The following is a 25,443-nucleotide window of genomic DNA, read 5'->3' on the forward strand; positions in this document are numbered from 1 at the left end:
AATATTTAAAGTGATGAAAGAAAATAAATTACAACCAAGAATACTCTACTCAGCAACTCTCGTTCAGAGTTGATGGAGAAATCAAAAGCTTTACAGACAAGCAAAAGTTAAGAGAGTTTAGCACCAACAAACCAGCTTTACAACAAAAACTAAAGGAACTTCTCTAGGCAAGCAACACAAGAGAAGGAAAAAACCTACAAAAAATAAACCCAAAACACTTAAGAAAATGGTAATAGGATCATACACGTCGATCATCACCTTAAATGTAAATGGATTAAATGCACCAACCAAAAGAGACTGGTGGGATGGATATAAAAACAAGACCCATATATACGCTGTCTAAAAGAGACCTACCGCAGACCTAGAGACGCTTACAGATGAAAAGTAAGAGGATGGGAGAAGGTATTCCCTGCAAATGGAAATCAAAAGAAAGTTGGACCAGCAATACTCATTATCAGACAAAATAGACCTCAATACAAATGAAAAAACTGGGCACCCAGAGAGGCTGAGAATCTTGTCCAAAGTCACACAGATGAAACGGCAGGGTTGGGGTTAAAATCCATGCCCCCTTGGACTCTGGAGCTCTTTAAAACTCACCAAAATACCTCCCAGGCTGGGAGATCCAGACACAATCAGCAACTCATTTCACACAATTTACCCTTCAAAGAAATGTGAAAGGAAAATTAATTGAACCCAAGGTGACAGGTCACCTCTTTTTTTCTCTACCTCCCTCACACTTCTGAAGATTAATTTCTAGACTTTCACACCACATACCCAAGACAAGATTCTAAAATACACCTGCCCATCTATGGACTCCGGGGCTTCCCAGGTGGTGCAGTTGGTAAAGAATCCACCTGTCAATGCAGGAGACGCTGGAGACATGGGTTTGATTTTTGAGCGGGGAAGATTTCCTGGAGGAAGAAATGGCAACCCACTCCAGTATTCTTGCCTGGAAAAGCCCCTGGACAGAAGAGCCTGGCGGGCTACAGTCCATAATGTCGCAAAGAGTCGGACATGACTTAAGTGACTGAACAACAGCAACAACAAATTAAGGACTCCCAACTAATTTTGTCACTGAGGACTTTCAATTCAAAATGATCTGCTTCTTTAATGATGATCAGGGGTCCAGGAGTCACTGATCAACTTACGGTAGATATCCACAGAGCAATTCCTGCTCTTTTTGGAGGAGCCAAGCAATGGGGATTCCCTGGTGGCTCAGCCGGTAAAGAATCCACCTGCAATGCAGGAGACCTGGGTTCGATCCCTGGGTTGGGAAGATCCCTGGAGAAGGGAACAGCTACCCACTCCAGTATTCTGGCCTGGAGAATTCCATGGACTATATAGTCCATGGAGTCGCAAACAGTCAGATACGATTCAGCGATTTTCACTTTCACTTTTGGGCTTCCCCGGTGGCTCAGCAGTTAAGAATCCGCCTGCAATGCAGTTAACGCAGGTTCGATCCCTGGGTCAGGAATATCCTGTGGAGGAGGGAATGGAAACCCACTCCACTATTTTTGCCTGGAGAATCCCATGAACAGAGAAGCCTGGCGGGCTATGACCCATGGGGTCCCAAAGAGTTGGACATGACTGAAGAGACTTAGAGCAGCAGCAATGAAGAGGTGATCTCAGAATTCTGAGATGCCATATCTGTTTAATTTTTATTTTTTGGCTGTGCCATGCAGCATATGGGATCTTAGCTCCCCAGCCAGGGATCGAACCCACACCACCTGCAGTGAGGGCACGGAGTCTTAACCACTGGGCCAGCAGGGAGGTCCTGTGAGATTCCACGTCTGTTTAAAAAACCGTGTGGAGATGGGATACCTCTACCGCCTGCTGCAGCTCCCAGGGAAGAAAGAGCAAACGCCACGTCATCTGAGTCTCAGATTGGGCTTTTTAATATCCCCTCTGTTGAAAGACAGGAGGAAAAAGCCCTCAAAATCCTGGAGAGAAGCCATGCCGACGGGCACAGCCATCTTCTCTCTTTGAGCTGTGATTAATGAATTGATCCTGAAACCTCAAGACGCAAGAATAAACTCCAAGTCACTTTCAGCACCAGATTTTTTTCCTAAAAATACTTGGCCTAAACAGAATTCCCCGAAACACCTCAGTGGAGCTCACTCAAGCTCTGGGAGTCAACTTACTCTGTCTGTGATTGTACAGGTGCTCAGTGAAGGGCATGGGGGCCCAGCCTGGCAGTGTTTGCCTGGAATCCTAAATTCAGAAGCAGGGGCTGGACTTTTAGGAAGCCTAGAGATGGTCAGCCGACCAGCTCGGTCACTGATAACGGCAGTTCCAAAACATCGCTGGGGTGAACCTCAAAAACATGACTTGGAGAGAAGTCAGACTCGAAATCATTGTGTGATTCCATCCATTTATACAAAATGTCCAGGATAGGTAAATCCAGACAGAAAACCAACTTGGGGTACAGGGGTTGGGGGTGCAGGGTGAGGGTGCTGGGAGGGAACCGGTACAGGGTTTCTTTTGAGGGTGATGAAAATGTTCTGGAGCTGGGATGGTTGCACAGCGCTGTGAATGGACTGCATGCCGCTGAACTGTACACGTTCAGATGGTGAATTTTAATGTCTGGTGAACGTGAGGAACAACAACTTTAAAAAAAAAAGAAAAGGCAGTGCTAGCAGAATTTCCTGGCAGCCCACTGGTTAGAATGTGGTGCTTCCAATGCAGGGAGCATGGGTTCCATCCCTGATCAGAGAACTAGGATCCCACAAGCCATGAAGCAAAAAACTAAAAAAAAAAGTGAAAAGAAAGAAAAGAGGCAGTGCTAGAAATCTCTACAGTCTCCATATTACAAGCCAAGGCCTGTAATTTAAGCTCCAATCCATTGGCCTTAGTTCAGCCATCCAGTGGCTCATTTACTTAAGAGAGACCACTGGGGTCTTTCAGAGAGCTGCCAATGTGCCCCCTAGTTAAGGTGACCAAAGGTCCTGGGTCGCCCAGGGGTTCTCAGGACACGCTGCACCGCTACTCCGCACCCTGCCCCTCTCACTTCACCTCCCACCACGGATGCAAATCTTTGACGTGTCTGCAGCCTTGCTTGGATGGCCCCAAACAAGCCCAGCTCTTTCCTCTTTGCCCCCTCTCACCCGCCTGCCGGTTTCCTTCCTTCCCCACAGGTCTGCAAATCCCTCTCACCCATCATATCCTTGCTCACCTGTCACCTCCTCCAAGAGGCAATCTCTGGCCTTCCCAGGGAAGAACTAATTCCTCCCAAACCTCTCTACACGGTGCAGAAATCAGTGGTGCATGGTCTGAAGCCAGATGGCCTGTGGTCAGTCGCTTTTGAGTTCCCTGGAGCATGACTTTGGTGCCTCAGTTTTCCCATCTGTGAAATGGGCATACTCACAGTTTCTTCCTCACGAGGCTCTTAGGAGGATTAAATGAATCCACTTGTGACAGGGACACAGGGCAATGAGAGACACGCATGCCCTTAGCAAGTGCTAGCTGTCATTACACATATTGCTCTGTTCTACTGGTCACAGGGATTGAAATTTATTAACATCTGCATCCCTAGCGCTCAGAACTAAGCTCAAAACATGATGGGTACTTCACAGGGTGACCCACTGTCCCAGTTCACCCAGGATGGAGCAGTTTCCCCGGATACAGGAGCTTTGGTACTTAAACTGGGAAAGTCCCAGGCAAACCAGAACAAGTTGGTCACCCCGATATTCCCACATATATTTGGAGATGATACCTATGCATAAGAAGGACACCAAAATCCAGCTTGGATGGCATCCAGATTTGGAAGTAAACATAAATGGAAGGAACTTAACCTTAAGAGCTTCAACTTAGAATCTAACCAAAATAAAGCTTTTTAAATAGAAAGATGTTAAAAGATTCTGCTGCTGGGAGAGAGTGAAGGCAAAAGAAGGGGGCGGCAAAGGATGAGATGTTTAGATAGCATCGCTGACTCAACGGACATGCATTTGCACAAACTCCGAGAGATAGTGAAGGACGGGGAGCCTGGCAGGCTGCAGTCCATGGGGTTGCAAAGAGTCAGACAGGACTAGGCGACTGAACAACGATAGATAGGAAGATATCACTAACAACAGACCTCAGTAATAGATGGCCCTCACAGTTCAGTTCAAGGTAGCATGATGGCCAGATCTGATCTGAGCATCAGCAAATATGCTCCAGAACTGGAATCGCTTAACTGGTCTGGAATCCTTTGTTTCCTCCAGAGTTCTTTGGAGAGAGTGATACTTCTCAACAGGGCACCCTGCGATGTCAAGGCACAAGATCAAGATGTGGGCAGAAAGAACTTGAAAAGGGAAGCAAACACCAACAAGATAAAAACAGAAAGAAAAAAAAAAAAGCCACACCCTCCAAACTTCAAGATTAGTTGACTTTTTTCTCTTCAATGTTAAGTTTCATCTTGGGGCTCTGGTGAAGGGGTGCACATGGATTCTGTCAACAACCACTCCCAGTTCTGGTTGGGATTTCAGAAGAGAGTGAGGAGCGGGTGCTTCCCTCGGCTCCACCATCCATCCAAGATCTGGACTCCGAACAGGTGCCTCGCTACCACCAGCCCAAACTCAGTAATACCTGTCACTCCACATTCATCACCTGGTCCCTAGTGTGGCTCCGAAGCCACTTCATCTAACCCAGATGGTGCGTCATGCATTCTCCAGAAATGACAGTCTTTCATCATGGGTGTCAAGAAAATGCAGAGACTCTAATGACCTTCTACCCTGAGACACCATGAACGTCAGCAACTGCTGCTGACGTGCGTGGACAGGAAGAAGGGGGACAGAGTTCACTCTTCTGCAGGCACCTCCACCCTCAGTGCTTCAGAACCAGCAAGGATGGGAGGGGGGAGCTCGGCAGAAACTAGGGGCTTTAAGGAGCCTTGGGTGATTTTCTTCCTTTCCAACTCCAATCCTTTCTGGTGAAATGACCGACAGGCAAGCAGGGTTCAAAAACAAAGGAGACGGAGGACAGAGAGGTGATTCCTGATGCTGAGTAAATTCTCCCTGGGCAATTGCAGAAGACACGCGGGCTTGATCGCCGACTCCAATCAGGACCTGACCTGGTGGAGAAGCGTTGCCACTGAGCTCAGAGACGTTAGAGGTGGGATGTGTGTGCCTGGTACCTGATACCGCCGTGTGTGGGGTTTTCAGAAACACCTGTGAGGGTCCTGTTATTTACAAGCATGGCTGGGTACCACCCATCTCTAAGAGGTCAGAGGGACTGACGTGGACCACAGCCTGCATACCCAACAATGATCTGGGGAAAAGAGAAGACGTGGAAGAATGTGAGCAGGTGCGGGCACATAGAGGGGAACAGAAAGGGCCCAAAGAAAGTTAAGACCATAGAATTTTTTTTTTTGATGATAGGATTTTTAAGACAAGTCAAATATTTAAGAGCAAAAACCTGGAGGGCTTCTCTGGTGGCTCGGTGGTAAAGAATTCACCTACCAAATGCAGGAGACATGGGTTCGATCCCTGGTCCGGGAAGATCCCTCGAGTGGAACAACTAAACCCATGTGCTGCAACTTCTTAGCCTGTGTCTACAGCCCGGGAGCACAACTACTGAGCCCATGCCCCTAGAGTAGCCCCTGCTCCCCACAACTAGAGAAAAGCCCGAGTAGCAAACAAAGACCCAGCACAGCCAGAAAGAAAGAAAGAAAGAAGCATACAACCTCAGTTCAAAATGCAGCTCTTGTCACTTCTAGGCAGTCTGAATGTGTTTCATTTCTCCATGCCTCGGTCTCTTCATCAGGAAAATGGAATTATAATCGGACCCCCACCTTCACAGGGTTGCATGTGCTCAGAACACTGGGCACTTGCGTCATTACAAGAGCATTAGATTTAACTACTTACAGGGAGGCGGAATCAAGTCCAAGGAGGGGGAGGTCGCTTGCTCGCAGCGACACAGACCGGCAGAAGGCAGAACGCAGATCCCTTGACACCACACTCGCCCCTTCTCAGGCCACTACCTTCACGCCTTTACTTGTTTGTCCAAACCGCCTCGAGTTGGCTCCTCCCACCCTCACCCTCACTGGGGAGACAGAGTAACGCCCTCTAAAGTTGTCCACATCCTCATCACAGAAGGCTCATTCCTGGCAGCTCAGACGACAAAGAATCCACCTGCAATGCAGGAGACCTGAGTTCAGTCCCTGGGTCGGGAAGATCTCCTGGAGAAGGGAATGGCAACCCACTCCAGTATTTTTGCCTGGAAAATTCCATGGACAGAGGAGCCTGGTGGGCTACAGTCCATGGGGTCCCAGAGTTGGACATGACTGAGCAACTCACACTTTCACTTTCAATTCCCAGAATATGTGGTTCTTTTTTTTGTTAATACTTATTTTTATCTTTTAAAGATTTTTTTTTAAATGTGGACTTTTTTTTTAAGTTTTTATTTACTTTGATACAATATGTTGTTCAGTCACTTAAGACATGTCCCACTCTTTGCAACCCCATGGACTGCAGCATGCCAGGCTTCCCTGACCTTCACCATCTCCCAGAGCTTGCTCAAACTCACGTCCATTGAGTCGGGGATGCCATCCAATATAGTTTCTTTTTTTTTTTTTTTTTACAGTTTCTGTTTTATGTTTTGGGTTTTGGCCTGGAGACATGTGGGATCTTAGCTCCCCATCCAGGGATCAAACCTGCACCTCCTGAATTGAAAGATGAAGTCTTAACCACAGGACGGTCAGGGAAGTTCCAGAACACGTTGCCTTAAATGGCAAAAGGGATTTTGCAGCTGTCATGAGGTTAAGGCCCTTGAGAGGAAGAGATGATTCAAGTGGCCCCAAGACAACTACAATGGTCCTTAGAAGATGGAGGCAGGAGGGCCTCAAAGATAGAAAAGGCCCTATTGGCTTTGAAATAGGCTCAGGGAGCCATGGACCAAGATTCATAGGTGTTTGTTAGTTGGTTTTTCCAGTAGTCATGTGCGGATGTGAGAGGTGGACCATAAAGAAGAAGGCTGAGAACAGAAGAATTGATGCTTCTGAACACCAGTGCTGGAGGAGACTCTTGAGAGTCCCCTGGACAGAAGATCAAACCAGTCCATCCTAAAGGAAATCAGTCCTGAATATTCATTGGAAGGACTGATGCTGAAGCTGAAGCTCCAATACTCTGGCCACCTAATGTGAAGAGCTGACTCATTGGAAAAGACCCTGATGCTGGGAAAGATTGAGGGCAGGAGGAGAAGGGGATGAAAGAGGATGAGATGGTTGGATGGCATCACCAACTCAATGGACATACATTTGAGAAAATTCCGGGTAATAATGAAGGACAAGTGAGCCTGGTGTGCTGTAGTCCATGGGGTACCAAAGAGTCAGACACGACTGAGCGACCGAACAACAAAATAAAGAAGCTAGAAAGGGCCAGGAGATAGATTCTCTTTTGCCGAGAGCCTCCAGGAGAACAGCGCCTGGAGTCTCACCCAGTGACACCCATTGCGGACTCCTGACCTCCAGACTGTATGATAAGAAACATGTTATTTCAGCTACTAGGCTTGTAATCTCTTACAGTAGGCAGAGCAAACAAACCTGTCCACTCCTAGCTGGGTTGCCCAATTCCCACCAGCCCTGCGGACTCCCAAGGGGTCTCTCCCACTCCCACAGCAGTGCCCCCCAGCAGGGATCTGAGCCCCTCAACCTCCCACCCTAGCTCCCAGGCATCTGTCCGCCCACCCTCAGCTCAGCAGGAACTCTTCTCTGGGCTCAACCTCTACTTAAAGCCCACGAGAATGGCCACCCCACCACGCCCTGCCACATCCCAGGGACGCTGCTCCAGCAATGACCCCTTCTGCCAGCCCTGCCCTCTCAGCTGGCTCCTCTCCTGATCTCAGGCTTGCTTGTGCTTAGTCAGTCATGTCTGATTTTTTTGCGACCCCATGGACTGCAATCCACCAGGCTCCTCTGTCCACGGGGTTCTCCAGGCAAGAATATTGGAGTGGGTTGCCATGCCCTCCTCCAGGGGATTTTCCTGACCCAGGGATCGAATCCGTGTCTCCGGTGTCTCCTGCATTGGCAGGCAGGTTCTTTAACACAAGTACCACCTGGGAAGCCCCTCCTAATCTCTAAGCTTGTTCAAATTGTTCCTCATTAAAAGGTAAAAACAGGGCTTCCCTGGTGGCTCGGTGGTAAAGAATCCACCTGCCAATGCATGAGACACAGGTTCGATCCCTAAACCAGGGAGATCCCACATGCCATGGAGCAAATAAGTCCATGCGCCGCAACTACTGATCCTGTGCTCTAGAGCCCGGGAGCCACAACTGCTGAAGCCCGTGCACGCTGGATAAGAGCCTGGGCTCCTCAACAAGAGAAGCTACTGCAATGAGAAGCCCGCACACCACAGCTAGAGAGTAGCCCCCGCTCTCCCAAACTAGACAAAGCCCAAGCAGCAACAAAGACCCGGCAGGGCCATAAATAAATAAATGTTTTAGATAAGAAAGGTAAAAATAAAAGCCCCCGCTACCCCAGCCTGCATCCTCAGCCCCTCTGCCTGAGAGCTTCTCTTCCACGTCCTCGGATTCACCCGGGACCACCAATCTCCTTCCACCCTCGGCCATGACCCCTCCAAGCCCACTTCCCATTTCCTGTCCTCGTCTCCCAAGGCTGCTGGCACCTTCTCTGGAAGGACTTCCTCACTAGCTTGGCCTTGCACCTCCATCTTCTTCCGGGTCAGCCCTTCCATGGAAGGACCCCAGGGACTTGGGGGTCTGCACACAACCCCGAGAGCCCCCTCAACTCCTCAACCCCACATCTGCCATCTTCACCTTTAGCAAAGGGCAAACTGTTTGAACACAGAGCTGGCCTCTCCCCCAGGCCTGATAGGGAGGTAAACTGAGTCTCACACCGTGGAAGCACCTACCAAAATGCAACACGCAGGAGTCCTTTAACCCAGAGATTCCTCCTCTAGGTATGTGCATCGGAGCTGACGCCATGCGTTGAGGCAGTGACAAATGCTGAGCACACAGAGGTAACCCACTGCCTTGTTGCTAGAAACCACCTAATTGTCCACCAGCAGAGAACTGGGTAGACCAGTTACGCTCCACCCACAGAGGGGAATGGCATGCGACCATCAAGACTGAACGAGGAACTTCATGTGTGGAAACACAGATATCCCTGCAATATTAACAGATCACTGCGTGAAAAAAAGCCCAAATGGTGTCTATCGTCTCAGGCCATCATTGGTGTACAAGGAAGAAGGATACACATTTCCTTATAAAACAGGCATGAAATGTCTCCAAATGGATACACAAGGAAGTAATACAGTAACCGGAAATTCTCGGGCAGTGCAGAGGTTAGGACTCAGCGCTTTCACCGAACCACCCAACCTAAAGGGGGGGTGGGGGGAGAAACAGATAACAGTGGCTGCCTGTAAAAGGAGGAGGGAGGTACACTGGGGAATGTGGCTGGATGAATGCTTTTCACTCTTAGACTCGGTCTTTTGTATACTGAGCCACAGCAATACTACACAGTCAAAAAATTAAGAAATTATTTAAGTTAAATATAATTATAACATAATAAATGTGTAGTTCTATGATCTATTCTTTATAATTTGTATTAATTATAACATACTTATAATTAAACGCTTTAAAATTAAATTAAATTTAAAATATAATAAACTTTTTTTTTTAATAGGGACAAAGAGCCTCTTCTGCAAACCCCGTATCTGCCCTTCCCACGTTGGTCTCTCACATCCTCCCACTTCTGGGTGACATGACATCATCAGTCCTTGGTCCCATGACTGGTGTTTCATGCCCATCAGCTGGCCTTCGGCCCCTCCCTAAGGGTTCGCAGACAGATTTTCAAGTTACTGATTACTTCTCTTTGGTGAGAAGACATGCACACCACCGCTTCCTCTATCTCAGTCCCAAATCTGTACCAACGTCCTATCGGCCACAGCAAAACTCTTCTCTTTGCGTTTTGCACTGTGGTCTATTTTTCATGCGGGAAGTTCTAAAAGCTGAGGACGGATGTGGGACTGTGGGCAGGGTTGCATGGGCCCTCCCTCACTGGCCTGAAGGAACCCATTTGAGGAGGAAAAGTCAATCAGTCTGGGAAGACATGGGAGCAGACACAAAGGGGAAACTGAGCCCAGATTCTAAGGCAAGCGGAAGGTCTGAGACAAGAGAAGGATGTGGGCAAGGGAAATAGGAGGTAGATGCAGAGGCAGGCACACCCGTGTTCCCTGGGGAAGTGACAGAGGTTGGCCAGGAGGGTGGGGCCAGGTTATGGGAGCCTTTGCACCGTCAAGAGTCCGGCCCTGGGACTTCCTGGCAGTCCCATGGTTAAGACTCCATGATTTCACTGCAGGGGGTGCGGGTTCAATCCGTGGTCAGGGAACTAAGATCCCCGCACGTTGCACAACCAAAATAAAACAAACAAAAAATAAGCCTGGTCCGGGCGAGGTGGGGACGGGGCCGAATCATTCAGGGAGGGACCCCCGCCTCCCAAGCAGGTTCTGTTTCATTAATCAGCAGCCCAAAAGCGACTTGAAAAACCCCCTCCAAGTTTGCAACTCCTGCCAAGGATAATTCAGATTCTAAAAATAAGCCTCAAAACCTAGAATACCAGGAGAAAGCAGCCACAGCAAAAGCCACCCAACAAGTCCCCGTCAGTATAAACACACATCAAAGGCCCAAAGGCCCATCGCCAAGGGCTTCTCTCCCCAGATCACAGAATCAACACGACAAAAACTCTAGGCTCGTAACTCCTGGTGTTGCTGTAACTCCTGGTGTTGCTATCATCTGACCATCTGACTGAGGCCCTTTTTCACTATCCCTCCCCTGAAAGTCTCTTAATCATTTTCTAAAATGATCCCCTATTTCTCTCTGCCTCCTTAAGAGTCTGCAAAAAAAAAAAAAAAGATAAGAAAACGCTCACCTCGGAGTCTTGTGGTTCTGTGACACCCCAGGCTGCACACAGCCCCCATCCCATCCCCCCATTGCTGTTTCAAGGCTTCTGAAGGCTTCCCGTGGGTAAGAACTTGATGTAAGGTAAGAGCTACTAGCTTCCCTGGGAGCCTCCCATAAGGAAAGTCAACAAGCTGGGCATTTGTCTTGATGATAACTATCTGCGTTACTTGGGAGGCTCCTATTTGCTTATTTCCTCAATTTTGGCCATATTCCAGATGACTGTGGGTTTTATAACTGTCATGTCTTTGAGAATTATAAAACAGTGTTTCCTTCAGCGAGACTTCAGGTGAAGACAGGGAAGTAAGCATTAACCTCCTGCAGTCTTTTCAGCCATCCCCTGGCCTATCTGTAACAATCCCAGCCCTGGATGATGTTCACCTCCCTCATCCGCCCTAATTGCTTCCTGTCTGCAAATTAGATTCTGTTTCCCTAACTGGCCCGCATCACACCCCTCTGGGGAAGGGCTGGGATCCTTGTTTCTCTGGATTCTCCCTCCACAGAGCTTTGGGGAAAGCGACGCACAGACCACCTCCTAGCCAGAGATTTCATGCGCATAGATGGCATATATAGCCCATATATGATGGGGCAATCTATGGCGTAAGCTCAAAGAGTGTACTGGCAGGGTGTAGTTTTTCCAGTTTGACATACAGCACTGTATAAGTTTGGGGGGCTTCCCAGGTGACTAAAGTGGTAAAGAATCCACCTGCCAACACAGGAGACGTGGGTTCAATCCCAGAGTTGGGAAGATCTCTGGAGAAGGAAATGGCCACCCACCCTAGTACTCTTGCCTGGGAAATCCCAAAGACAGAGGAGCCTAGCGGGCTACAGTCCCTGGGGTCACAAAGAGTCGGACACCGACTTAGCAACTGAACAGCAACAACTGTGTAAGTTTTAGGTGTACAACATATGATTTCCCTTACACATCATGAAATGATTACAAGTAGTTTACTGAACCGCCACCCTCTCATAGTCTCAACACCAAAGAAAGAAAAAAATTCTTTGCATGAGAACTCTGATTTACTCTCTTATTAAGTTTCATGAATAATGTATAGTATGTTCATTATCTTTATTATGAATTTACATTCTGATTACTTACTTAGAAGTAGAAAACTAGAGAAGTATGTATTTTTTATGTTTTTTTTACTTTTTTAAACTTATTATTTTATACTGGAGTATAGCTGAGTAACAATATTGTGATAGTTTCAGGTGGACAGCAAAGGAATTCAGCCACCCAGATGCAGGTATCCATTCTTCCCCAAACTCCTCTGCCATCCAGGCTGCCACATAACATTGAGCAGAGGAGTATGTATTTTTTAAATACAGAAAAGACAAATTTCCTTAAAGAATTCCAAATGTGTAGAAGCACCCTCCCTCTAAGTGAAACTGAAAGTGAAGTCTCTTCTGTCATGTCCAACTCTTTGTGACCCCTTGGGCTGTACCCTACCAGGCTCCTCTGTCCATGGGATTTTCCAGGCAAGAGTACTGGAGTGGGTTGCCATTTCCTTCTCCAGGGAATCTTCCTGTCTCAGGGATCAAACCCAGGTCTCCCGAACTGTAGACAGATGCCTTACCACCTGAGCCACCAGGGAAACCCAAGACCATAGGTTTGACTAGATGGACATTCGTCCATCTACTTTGTCAGCAAAGTAATGTCTCTGCTTTTTAATATGCTCCGCAAGGCATGTTGGATCTTAGCCCCCTGTGTGTTAGTTGTTCAGTCGTGTCCGACTTTTTGCAACCCCACGGACTGCAGCCCACCAGGCTCCTCTATCTATGGAATTTTCCAGGCAAGAATACTAGAGTGGATTGCCATTCCCTTCTCCAGAGGATCTTCCTGACCCAGGGATCGAATCCTGGTCTCCTGCATTGCAGGCAGATTCTTTACCGTTTGAGCTACAGGGAAGTCTCTTCTCCCTCTAAGAAGTAGAGCTTAATCTTGACCCTTCCTCTCCTGAGTGAGGCCTTCTCTGATAGCTCAGTTGGTAAAGAATCTGCCTGCAATGCAGGAGACCTCAGTTCGATTCCTGGGTCTGGAAGATCCGCTGGAGAAGGGATAATCTACCCACTCCAGTATTCTTGGGCTTCCCTGGTGGCTCAGCTGGTAAGGAATCTGCCTGCAATGCAAGAGGCCTGGTTTCGATCCCTGCGGTGGGAAGATCCCCTGGAGGAAGGAAAGGCTAATGGTCTATCAAAAGAGGAAAAAGAGGAACTCTGCTACAGGGAAACCTGGCAGCAGCGATGTTGGGTATCATGTTGTACCCCCTTGTGAAGTGAAGAGCCCTTCATCTCTGTGGCCTTCTCCCCCAAAATCGGTAACCCCAGTAGAATCACGAGACAAACATCAGACCAACCCAATGTGAGGGAAATTCTACAAAATCTTTGCCCATTACTGCTTAGAAACAGCCATGAAAAACAAGGAAAGATTGAGGAGACAGGAGGAGACTTGGTGATGGTGTGATTAAATGCAGCGTGGTACCCTGGATGGGGTCTGGGAACAGAAAAAGGGACATTAGCAGAAACGTCAAACAGTGTCTGGAGGGTGGGCGACAGTGAGGTGCCAGCGCTCGTTTCCTAGTTTCACACAAGTCCTGCGGTGATGATGTAAGATGTTCACAGATGAGGGAAGACGTTCACAGCGGGGAAACTAGGGGAGGGGCGGATGGAAAACTCCTTGCAGTAACTGCTACTTTCTGGCAAATCTAAAATTAAACTATCAGATGGAAGTTTCCCTGGGGGTTCACTGGCTAAGGCTCCTGAAGCAGAGGGCCCCAGGTCAGGGAACTATGACTCCCGAAGCAGAGGGCCCCAGGTCAGGGAACTAGTTCCCGCACGCAATAACTAAGATCCCACACAGTCAAATAAATAAATATTAAAAAAAAAAAAAAAAAAAACAACCAAAAGCATACAAGTTCAGTTTTTAAAGACAAAACAGGGCTTCCGTGGTAATCCAGTGGTTAAGAATCTGAATGCCAATGCAAGGGACACAGGTTCAATACCTGGTCCGGGTAGATCCCACGTTCCTCAGGACAACTAAGTTCTTGCGCCACAACGGCAGAAACCTGCACGCCTGCCTGGAGCCCATGCTCCACAGCAAGAGCAGCTACCGCCATGAGAAGCCCACGTACGCAACTGAAGAGTAGCTCCCGCTCGCTGCAACTAGAGAAAAGTCTGCCCAGCAACGAAGACCCAGCGCAGCCAAAAACAAATAAATGAGTCTTTTTTTAATTAAAAAAAAAAAAAATCAAGCTGCCATTAAAAAGAAGTTTAAGGTTTAATTTACTTTTTTTTTTTTTTAAAGAAAGTTTTATTTCCCCTCAGGTATTTCGTTCCCCTCAGGTATTTCAGTTAAATGGGAAGGATTAAGTGGAGGCTGGGGTGATGATCAGGGTTTCTAGTATTTCTCTCTGACCGATTACTAGATAGGTACACAGGTAGATAGATAGATGATTACCAATTACCGGATAGATACACAGGTAGATAGGCAGACAGACAGACACACAGATACCCCCATTTTAAGTGAATAAGCCTTAAAGTTTAATGAATCTCCTCCCAGCATTTGCACACTGATGCCTGGCCACAAATAGGTGGCCACAGGTAGGTGATAAACTTCTAAAAATACATCCTCCTGATGTGTATAGAACAGTTTTCTGGATTTAGGTATTAGATCAACACACAAAAGGACAAGGCCTTCAGAGAGAAGATAAGGCAGCTTTTTCACCACCAACTTAATCCTCAATTCTTTCAGGAAGAGAAAGGGGAAGATTATTCCATTCCATTCCCTGCCCCCACAGTCCAGGCCCCAGAAAAGAATACAGGCATTAGAGAATTGACCCCAGGGAAAAAGACATTCCTGTGCAAAAAAGAACGACACACACGCATGCAAATTGTCGGGCCTCCTAAGAAAATAGCCCAGTTTGTACACAAGGTGGAGAACCAGCGGAGGAGGTCAAAGAGAGCTGGTCTTTCACGGTCTCTGTAGAAAACTATTCTTTACAATCTATTAGGAGGAAGAATTTAGACAAAAAGGGAAACTGGGATCTCCAACTCTCTTCAGGAGAGGAAGTGAGAAATTACACTAAGGTTCTTAGGCCAACGAACCCAAATAAATTCAGTCTACCTCTGTTAAAAATACAGAAGCTCACAGGGAAAGATTTCAGAGACGTGTTTTCACATTCCATCTTCCGAATTCAGTTTCTTTCGCCAGGCAAAGATAAAGTGACCACAATCTGAGAGTCAGGTTCAAATATGGCTTAAGTACAAATTACAGTGATTTGTGGAATGGAAAATGCTTCCACTGGGGAGCTGAGCTGCGCCCCCAGAATCAAAGGGAAACAATTCCCCCCCTGGATTCCTGGTGAAACCACATCCCCAGTTTCCACATGAATGACGGTTTTTGATGCAACAGCACAATGAGAACATTAATAGGACTGCATCAGGAGACAAAATTATACGTACCCTGATCACAACTTCATAAAAAAACAGGCACCATGACAGGAAGCCGCCAAATCAGGAAAACTGATGCTAGCTGTTTCATTCACAGGCTGAGATTATACCAGATACTCTTCGTTATCTTTCATGCTTTCTGTAATATTGTTATTTTTTACATAACTTTAAAAAATACCAATGCAGCCTTTATGAATAATCTCCCTGGACTCAAGGATAGGGTGAGTCAATGCTAAGCTCTTACATTTACCCCAGGAACACTGTCAATTCTAAAACTCCACGAGAGGAAATTCCCTGGCAGTCCAGTGGTCAGGATTTCCTCCTTGCTTTCACTGCAGGGGGCATGGGTTAGATCTCCCAAAATAAATAAATTTTTTTTAAAAAGAAAAGAAAAAACTCCCATGAGCTAAATAGCTTAAATTCTTCACCATTATTTTCCCTGAGGTTAACACCCACGAAGAAGAAATTCGGATCTTGGTGAATTAACTTCCTACCTACTAGGTAAACAGGGAATTGCCAATGAGACACCCGTGATATTTACTTTCTTCTGTCCAGGCCCTAAGTCTTATAAAAGTACACAGAGTTCTTCTACAGAAATAATCTGCAGTCAAAAGACAACTTCACTGGCTACAAAAGTGTTATCCCAACTGCCCTGAGCTCCAGTACAGGTGCAAACAGTAAGACGAAATTGTGAGGACCCAGGAAAGTACCACTTAGAGCTCAAATAACCCCGATAAGTAAACACCAGTTGGCCATGGTTGGGAGGCAAGGGGAACAGGCACCAAAGACAGGGACGTAGGTACTGAAGTACAGCAGAGTTAAGGAAGGCTATTTGCTTGGTGAGACGGACCACCCTGCCCAGGGAGCTCTTTTCATTGCAGTAAAAGCACAAACACAGAAGACAAGTCACAGTGTCAAGACTCTAGGACTCCGAGTCATGGAACTCATTTTTTCCCACCATCACTGTAGCTGGGGTTGATTCCTTTTCAGTGGGAGAATTTTAAGTCCTTGATGGGCATGCTCCCGTTCTCAGAGTGGCACCATAGCACTGCCAGTCGTGTGTAAAAGCAAGGAAGCATGCCCTATCTCCTTGAAAATGAACTTGGGCTGGAAATGCCTTCCAGTTCCTTTGCTCTCAGTGGCTTCCCTTTTACTGTCCTCAACTATGGGCTGGCCTGCACTTCCTCCAAAGCTTTGCTGAGCCTCTTCTGCTCATTTGGAATACATGTACCTTCTGTGATGTGTATTCTCAGGTCTCTGCTTTCCTATGAAATTTTCCTTCATAGCTCACTCCTTTCCATTTCTTTCAATCCTTCCTGAGTCAAGGGGATTGCTGAGCACTGACTATCCACCTGTGTTTTTTTCCACTTTCTACCTGCAGCATAAACCCCTCAGAACCTAGAGCCATTTCTTCTGTGTCCTTTACAAGGCTAGAATAGCATTTTATTTCCCCACAACCATCCAGTAAAAGCGACTAAAGGAACAAAGGAAAGTTTACTCACTAGAGACAGTGAAATGACTTCAATCTAGTATTTAGAGACTTAAGAAACTGATCCTCCATCTCAGATCAATCAATGAGTCACTTAATCCACAAAAACACTATAATGAGGATACTTTCACAAATGTGAATAAAAGCATCTATTATTCATGCCTTCAAGAAACAGGAAAGGGGGAAGATGGGCCCCTCCCATCGTAGATCTACAATAGATGTTTCCTAGAGAGTCTGGGGCACCTTTAAACCCCAGTGCAAGGACTGGTTGAGAGGTAAGCCAGGAGCAGCATGGGTATTATTCTACGCCAGGTAGAGCAAGTCACCTGCTTGCAGGCCTACGAATCCAACTTCGATAAAACCAAACACACTGGTAGAGTCCCAGATACCAGCTCATGCTGGACACGGTATCCAGGTGAGTCTCATTGTAAGAGTCAATCAGAGATGACTCCGGGGTGGGTGGGTAAGAAGATAAGGGAGGCAGTCAAGCACACACTAATGCAAACTACAACGTTCCTTAAAAGAGCCCCAGGGGAACTGCAGGGCCAACCAGCGTTCCAGACAGTCCTTGAACCAGCACCAGCTCACCCAGCCAAGGGTTTACTCCCCTTGGGAAGACGGGTGGGCGAGTCTTATCCTGATGCACTAAGATGGGAAGGCCCTGTGCCTTCCAGAAACTGGATTTCCCAGCCACCAAAGCTCAGTCCGACATGCAATGACATCAGCCCCACTTATCGGAAGCACAAAAGCCAGAAAACTAATCAAAGACCAGCTGGCCTGATCCCTGGAATGCACAGCCGGTCCAGAATACCCCATTTCCCCATCACCTCCTGTCCTGACCTTGATGGAAGGGTTTCTGGCACAACAATGACCCCACTGCCCAGATCACAGTGACCTGGAAACCAAAGAGAAAGAGGCCACCTACCTAGCTGGGCGTGGAGGGCCAATGTCCACCTCGCCATCCTGTGCCACTGGCATGTATCTGGCAGCGGCAGTGGACGGGGTCCCGGCCCATCCCTGCGCTCACAGAGTGCCTACCTTACCCGCACCCCCCCACACACCCCCTCCCCGCGAGGGCTCTAGCCAGGGCCCTGGCTGACTTTGCTCTGTGTCCCGAATTTTCATCTCTCGTGGGCTCCCTAGACCCGCCGGTGTCCGCTGAGAGCGGTCCTGAATACTATGAGGAACCCCCTGGAGCCGGGGATGGCGGGGAAAAGCAGATATCGTGGACCCCAGAAGTCGAATTTCTGGGACCGGCGTCGGAAATCTGTTGGGCTTTTTTTGTTTGGTTGGTTGGTTTTGTTTCTAAATCGCCGGGCGATAAAGAGTATGGAAACTTCAACTTTGAGAGAGCAGCCACCAAGCGAGACAAGACTTCCTTGAAAAGCCTCGGGGTGTGCTCTCCCGGGGTGGAGGCCCCCGTGACCAACACGGGGCGCTCTTTCAGGTGGGGGCGGGATGACCCCACCGCGCGCGATCCGCGGGCGATCGGCTCACTTCGGGGAGCAGGAACTGGACCCAGCCTGGACTGCGGCGGGAATAAGCGCCAAGTGACTGGAAGCCCGGCCTCGCCGGCCCCGCGCGGAAGATCGCGGCGGGACTCCGACGCCCTCCAACCACCTCGAACCCCGGGGACCCGCCAGGATTCCGGGACACGGCCACCACTCCCGCGGAGTCCCGAGCGGGTGCTCGCGCCGCACCGACCCCGCTCTCCACCCACCACCAGCTCGAAGTTCCGCGGATCAGCACCCCGGTCGCTGCCTCCTCCCCGTCGGCGACCCCAGCCCGCGCCCCCGCCGCCAGCCAACGCGCACCTCACTCACCGCCGCGCGCGCCGCCAGTCGAGCCGGGAGGTCTGAGCAGACGGAGCTGGCGGGCGGACTGGCTGGAAGGCGGCCGGGAGGAGAGCCCGAAGGCGGGGGGCGGGGGCTGGACCGGCCGGGGCGGGGCGCTCCGGCTCCCGCTTCCGGCTAGTCCCCGCCTCTACGAGCCGCCTGGACCCGATCCTCCCCACTCGCCGGGGCCCGCCTCCCGCAAGCTAGAAACCCCACCAGGGACCTGCGACCCTCTGGCTTCTGCCCTTCCCCTCCACCGCTCCGATCTCCCGCTACCCTCGGAACACCCCCTTGACACTCCCAGACCCCGCTCACTCCCTGGAACCCCCCAGTTTCAGCCCAGACCCCACTCTCCCCATCCTGGTGGGGAGAATGTCTCCCCTTTCTGGTTCTGCTCCTGCTCGTGGATCCCCGCCACGTGCCCGCACAACCTTGAACTGCCCTCCTGATTTTCATTCCCTTTCTGCTCTCCCCTGCGCCCCTGGGTCCCCATCTTCAGCATTTGTTCTCCTTCCCGGTTCTCAGACAATACTGATCACCTCCAGATCCCTTGCCAAGGCATCCAGCGCTCCCTGCCCTCCGGAAGTCGGCCCTTTTCTCCCCATACCTCAATTCTGTGCATTTAGATGTACCCAGGCAACCCAAGAAAACTCATGTGCCTTTGGGTATGTGCCCATTTTCTCTGGCCTCAGTCTCCTGTCTATAATATGGGCACAACAGTACCTGTCTCATAAGATCTACAGAGATTTAGCTGAACAAGGCAAACAAAGCGTTTACCACAGATTGTGCTAAATTAAACCTATCCTAGCTGCTAACTCGGAGAAGGCAATGGCACCCCACTCCAGTACTCTTGCCTGGAAAATCCCATGGATGGAGGAGCCTGGTAGGCTGCAGTCCATGGGGTCGCTAAGAGTCGGACACGACTGAGCGACTTCACTTTCATTTTTCACTTTCATGCATAGGAGAAGGAAATGGCAACCCTCTCCAGTGTTCTTGCCTGGAGAATCCCAGGGACTGCAGAGCCTGATGGGCTGCCGTCTCTGGGGTCGCACAGAGTCGGACACGACTGAAGCAACTTAGCAGCATCAGCAGCTACTGCTAACTATTGGACTGGTCAAAAGGTTCATTCAGGTTTTTCCTAAGATGAAACAGAAAAACCCAAATGAATTTTTTGGCCAAACCAATACTTTGCATGCCCCCAGGGTGTCCCGTGGCCCCTAGGTACTTTCTCACTCAATCACTGAAAGCTCTGGAAATGAGTAACTACTATTTCAGTTCAGTTCAGTCGCTCAGTCGTGTCCGACTCTTTGCGACCCCATGAATCGCAGTACGCCAGGCCTCCCTGTCCATCACCAACTCCCGGAGTTCACTCAAACTCCCGTCCATCGAGTCGGTGATGCCATCTAGCCATCTCATCCTCTGTCATCCCCTTCTCCTGACCCCACTATTTCAACATCCATCAACTCACTTCCCCTCAACAGATGCTGCATCTCTGATAAGAGCCTCTATTATCCTGCTATAGTAATAACACCAGCCCTGATCCTGCTAGCAAGGCCCCCTGGAAAGTCATTACAGGGCATTGATGATGGCGTGGCTTTGAGGTGAGAATCCTCTATCCATGGGATTCTCTAAGCAAGAATACTGGAGTGGGTTGCCATTCCTTTCTCCAGGGGATCTTCCTGACCCAGGGATTGAACCCAGGTCTCCCATGTTGCAGGCAGATTCTTTACCATTTGAGCCACCAGGGAAGCCCCAAATACAGAGTCCTGGAGAATGGGCGGAACCCTATTGTGGCTACCTAGAGAAATGCTACTGGGGCAGAGAGCCTAAGAGCCCCCTGTGGATTCATAGACTTGGATTCCAGAACTCTTCTGGAGGTGGAACCTCTCCCCATCCTCCAACTTCACACTGAGACCCAGGCAGAGAGTGACTTGTCCAAGGTCTTACAGCAAACTGTCCCCCTTCTTCCCTACCCAAAGGTCTCACCACCTTTCACCAAGTGGACCCAAATACTAGCAGCCATGGACATATTACTCAGTTAAAGGAGGGTAATTCAAATTCCTTCCCAGCATGAGAAATTGCCAGGTATATATTATTAGTGATGCCAATCTTTTCTTGTTTTAAAACTCTAGAGGAAAAAAATATATACATATAACATAAAATAATAATAAAAACTATAGAGGGACTTCCCTGGCAGTCCAATGGTGGTTGGGACTCTGCACTTACAATGCCGGGGGCGCAGGTTCGATCCCTGGTCAGGGAACTAGGATCCCACACGCTATGCAACAAAAACAAAACCAAAAATACACAAACAGATATAAACCCACACATATGTGGGCAATGGGTTTTTGAGAAAGATCTTGAGACCATTTCATGGTAAGAGAGTCTTTAGAGCAAGCGGTGCTGGGGCAACTGAATATTCACACGCAAGAGAGTAAAGCTGAATCCCTACCTCACACCATATCAAAAAATGAATTCAAGATGGAAAAACTGTAAAACTCTTAGAAGGAAACAAAAGTGTGAATTCTGTGATCTTGGATTAGGCAATGGTTTCTTAAATGTGACATCAAAAGCTTAAGCAACAAAAAGAAAAAATAGATAAATTTAACTTCATCAAAATTGAAGTTTTTGTGCACGAAAGGACACTACTGGTATACTTTGGGTTTATTAAGGGTTCAGCTTCAGGTCACCACAAGAAAGTGAAAATTGCAATAAAGTGACACACAAATTTTTTAGCTTCTCAGTGAATATTAAATATATATTAACACTGTACTATAGTCTATTGTGTGCAACAGCATTATGTCTTTTAAAAAGTACATATCTTAATTTTTAAAATACTTTATTGCTAAAAATTTCTAACCATCATCTGAGTTTTCAGAGAGTCTTAGTAGTAATATCAAAGATCACAGATCACCATAACAAATATAATAGTAATGAAAACGTTTTAAAGATTTAAGGAATTACCAAGATGTGACAGAGAGATAGACACAAAGTAAGCAAATGCTGTTGAGAAAATGACTTCAATAGACTTGCTTAGCAAAGTTGCCACAAACCTTCAAGGTCTAAAAAAAAAACTTGCTATATCTACAAAGTGCAATTTGCAGTTTATTTATAAAGCAAAACAGCATAAAACAAGGTATGCCTATATCAAGAGAGTGAAAAGACAATCCACAGAATGGGAGAAAATATTTCCAAATCATTTAATCAGGATCTAGTATCCAGATTTTGTAAAGCACCCTTACAAATCAACAACAAAAAGACATCAACTCAGTTTTTTAATTAGGCATTGGATGGTGGAAAAGTCCCAGAGAAACGCAAAACTATGAATACGCAGAGCACAGAGAAATTTTAGGGCAGTGAAAATACTCTGTATGATATTATGATGGATGCATGCATGTGTGCTCAGTCGCTCAGTTGTGTCTGACTTTCTGTGGATATATGTCATTATATTTGAGGATATCTTTGGATACATGTTCTTATATTTGTGGATATTTGTGGATATATGTCATTATATTTGTGGCTATATGTCATTGTATTTGTCCAAACCCTTAGAATGTATCCCCTGGAGGAGGAAATTGCAACCCACTCCAGTATCCTTGCCTGGAAAATTCCATGGATGGAGGAGCCTGGCAGGAGTCAAGGGGTCGAAAAGTCGGACATGACTGAGTGACTTCACTTAGGATGTACAACAGCAAGAGGGGACACTGGGGGTCCCCGGTGACTCAGTGGTTAGGAATCCACCTGCCAGTGCAGGAATCGCAGGTTCGATCCCTGATCTGGGAAGATCCCACGTGCCGCAGAGCTACCAAGTCTGTGCACCACAACTACTGAGCCTCTGCTCTGGAGCCCAGGAACCACGCCGCGACTACTGAAATCCACGTGCCCCAGAGCCTGTGCTCTGCAACAAGAGAAACCACCCCGATGAGAAGCCCTGCACACTGCAAGAAAGGGTAGCTGCGACACGTCATGATTAGAGAAAAGCCTGAGCAGCAGTGAAGTCCCAGCATGGCCAAAAATGAATAAGATAAAATTATATATACATGGGCTTTCCTGGTGGCTCAGATGGTAAAGAATCCACCTGCAATGTGGGAGACCTGGGTTAGATTCCCTGGTTGGAACGATCCCCTGGAGGAGGGCATGGCAACCCACTCCAGCATTCTGGCCTAAAGAATCCCCATGGTCAGAGGAGCCTGGCGGGCAACAGGGGTTGCCAATCCAGTGGTTGCAGAGTCTGACACGACTGAGCGACTGAGTGCACACGCACACACATATATTTATGTGTATATAAGCTATGTTGTGCTTAGTCATGTCTGACTCTGTGCAACCCCGTGGACTGTAGCCGGTCAGGCTCCTCTGTCCGTGAGGATTCTCCAGGCCAGAATACTGGAGTGGGTCCCCAGGCCCTCCTCTAGGATGTGTGTGTGTGTGTGTATTCCCACATGCCTCAGAGCAACGAAGCTTGTGCGCCACAGCTACTGAGCCCTCGAGCCACAACAAAAGATCCCTGTGTACCTCGACTAAGACCTGACACAGTCAAATACATAAATAAATAAAGATATTAAGGACTTCCCTGGTGGTCCAGTGGTTGAGAATCTGCCTGCCAATGCAGGGGACCCAGGTTCCATCTCTGGTCCTGGAAGATACCACATGCCACGGGGCAACTAAGCCCATGCAGCACAACTACATACATACCCGTGCTCTAGAGCCCACAAGCTATAACTACTGAGCCTGTGCGCCACAGCTGCTGGAGCCCATACCCTGCGGAGCTGGGGCTCTGCAACAAGAGACGCCACCACAGTGAGAACCTGTGCACCACGACTAGAGAGTAAGCCTGGCGTGCCGCAACTAGAGAAAGCCCATGCTCAGCAACAAAGACCTCACGGCCCACAATAAAACAGATAAATAAAATGTTAAAAAATAATATATATATATATAAATGTGAACCCTAATATAAACTATGGATTTGGGTGATGATGAGATGTCAGTGTAAGTTCATCAATTGTAACAAATGCACTGTTATCAACCAGGGTCGTTGGACTTCCCTAGTCAATAGAAATTGATTAAGAGGCCAGATGAGAACTTCAGGCAAGGCTTTATCTGGGCTTCTGCTGCAGCAGGAGGGATGGAAAACAAGTAACAGGTTCCCTTGCTCCTCCCCAAGGGGAGCTGGTTCCTGAAATGGAGGGAGGGTAGGGGTGGGTCCAGAGGTTACGCTGGAGGGTGGTTTAGGTGGTTTGTGCACCCTTACGTGGTGGTGTGCACCCGGCGTATGCACAATACCCTGTTTTTAATCCCCTCTTCAGAACCCTGGTGGCTCAGATCGTAAAGAATCTGCCTGCAATGTGGGAGACCTGGGTTCGATCCCTGGGTTGGGAAGATCCCCTGGAGAAGGAAATGGCAACCCACTCCAATATCCTGGCCTGGAGAATTCCACGGACAGAGGCGCCTGGCAGGCTACAGTCCATGGGGTTGCAAACAGTTGGATGCAACTGAGCGACTTTCACTTTCAGAAGTGGTAGTTGGGTGTTTTTGATCTTTCAGTTGTGGCTTCTGGGCTATAGAGCCCAGGTTCAATAGTTGTGGTGCACAGGCTTAGTTGCTCCACAGTATGTGGGATCTTCCCAGATCAGGGATCAAACTTGTGTCTCCTGCGTTGGCAGGCAGATTCCTTACCACTGAGCCACCAGGGAAGCTCCTAAAACTGCTTTTTAAAAATAGCCTTTTTTTTTTTTGGAGATGGAGAGTGATGATATTGTGAACATACTTAATGCCACTGAACTGTACACTTGAAAATGGTTGAAATGATAAATTTTACATTATGTATATTTTACCGCACACAAATTTAAGTTAAACAAAACACTGGCAAAAGATTTGAATAGCCATTTCTACAAAGAAGATATACAAACGCCAACAAGCACATGAAAAGATGCTCAACATCATTAGCCATTGTGGAAATGCAAATCAAAACCACAGCGAGAAACCACTTCATACCCACTATGGTGGTCATAAAAAAAAATTTTTTTTAATGGAAAATAAACACGTGTTGGGGAGCATGTGAAGAAATGGAAACTTTCACACATTGCTGGTAGGACTATAAAATGGTGCAACCACTGTTCTCCCTCTAGGTGTATACACAAAAGGATTGAAAACAGGTTTCCAAACAAAAATTTGTGCAGGAATATTCATAGCATTATTCCAAATAATCAAAAGATGGAAATAACCTAAATGTCCATTAACTGATGCACAGAAAAACCAAATGTGGTATATCCTTATGATGGAATATTATTTGATCATAAGAAGGAGGGAAATGCTAACATTTGCTATAGTTTGGACAGACCCTGAAAACCTGCTAAGTGAAAGAAGCCAGACACGAAAGGTCACATGGTATATGATTCCACATATCAAATTTCAAGAACAGGAAGACTCTGTAGATACAGAAAACTGATTAGTGGTTGCCGGGGCAGGAAGGAGCAGGGAGATAGGTATGCGATTTCTTTTGGGAGGGGCTAAAAATGTTCTGGAAGCTAATCATGGTGATGGTTGCACAACATGCTGAATTGTGAAGTTTACTGAATTGTAGAGTTTGTGAAAGTGTTAGTCACTCAGTCGTGTCCGACTCTTGGTGACCCCAGGACTATAGCCTGCCAGGCTCCTCTGTCTGTGGAATTCTCCGGGCAAGAATACTGAAGTGAGTAGCCATTCCCTTCTCCAATGGGATCTTCTGAATTGTAGAGTTTAACATGGTGAAAATGTTAAATCTTATGTGAATTTATGGCAATTTTT

General features: G+C 47.6%; 1 protein-coding gene across 1 annotated transcript in view; it reads right to left on the minus strand.

Annotated features, from left to right (window-relative positions):
* LITAF (lipopolysaccharide induced TNF factor) overlaps nucleotides 1–18,706 on the minus strand; it is a 36,130-nt gene extending 17,424 nt beyond the window's left edge. The window contains 1 exon segment of the mRNA NM_001046252.2: nucleotides 18,649–18,706. The gene's annotated coding sequence lies outside the window, so the exon portion shown is untranslated.
* Between the last annotated feature and the right edge of the window lie 6,737 nt (nucleotides 18,707–25,443).

This window comes from Bos taurus, chromosome 25, assembly GCF_002263795.3.
Source record: "Bos taurus isolate L1 Dominette 01449 registration number 42190680 breed Hereford chromosome 25, ARS-UCD2.0, whole genome shotgun sequence".
NCBI lineage: Eukaryota > Metazoa > Chordata > Mammalia > Artiodactyla > Bovidae > Bos > Bos taurus.